Raw genomic sequence first — 1,131 nt, forward strand, 5'->3', positions numbered from 1 at the left:
CCTCTATCACCACTCTTATTTGACATTGTGCTGGAGGTCCTAGCCAGAGCAGTTAGGTTAGAAAAAGAAATAAAGTCATCTAAACTGGTAGGGAAGAAGTTAAAGTATCTCTATTTGCAGATGATATGATCTTATACACAGAAAACCCCGAAGAATCCACAAGAAAACTACTGGAACTAATACAAGATTTCAGAAAAGTTTCAGGATACAAGATAAACATACAAAAATCAGTTGGATTCCTTTACACCAAGAAGGAGAACCTTGAAGAGGAAATCACTAAATCAGTGCCATTTACAATAGCCCCTAAGAAGATAAAATACTTAGGAATAAATCTAACAAGAGATGTAAAAGACCTATACAGTAAAAACTACAAGACACTACTGCAAGAAACCAAAAGAGACCTGCATAAGTGGAAAAACATATCTCGCTCTTGGACAGGTAGATCAACATTGTGAAACTGTCAACTCTACCCAAAGTGATCTACAGATACAATGCAATCCCAATCCAAATTCCACCTGCATTTTTTAATGAGATGGAGAAACAAATCACCAACTTCATACGGAAAGGGAAGAAGCTCCGAATAAGTAAAGCATTACTCAAGAAGAAGAACAAAGTGAGAGGCATCACACTACCTGATTTTACAACCTATTTTACTGCCACAGTAGTCACAACAGCCTGGTACTTGTACAACGGATACACAGACCAATGGAACAGAATTGAGAATCCAGACATAAATTCATCCATCTATGAGCAGCTCATATTTGACAAAGGCCCAAATTCCGTTAATTGGGGAAAAGACAGTCTCTTTAACAAATGGTGCTGGCATAATTGGATATCCATTGGCAAAAAACTGAAACAAGACCCATACCTCACACCATGCACAAAAACTAACTCAAATGAATCAAAGACTTAAACATAAAATCGAAAACGATGAAGATCATGGAAGAAAAAATAGGGACAATGCTAAGAGCCCTAATACATGGCATAAACACAATACAAACCATAAGTAACAATGTACAATCACCAGAAGAGAGACTAGATAACTGGGAGCTCCTAAAAATCAAACACTTATGCTCATCAAAAGACTTCACCAAAAGAGTAAAAAGACAACCTACAGACTGGGAAAAAATT

The sequence above is a fragment of the Trichechus manatus genome, unplaced genomic scaffold, assembly GCF_000243295.1.
Source record: "Trichechus manatus latirostris isolate Lorelei unplaced genomic scaffold, TriManLat1.0 scaffold00025, whole genome shotgun sequence".
Lineage (NCBI taxonomy): Eukaryota > Metazoa > Chordata > Mammalia > Sirenia > Trichechidae > Trichechus > Trichechus manatus.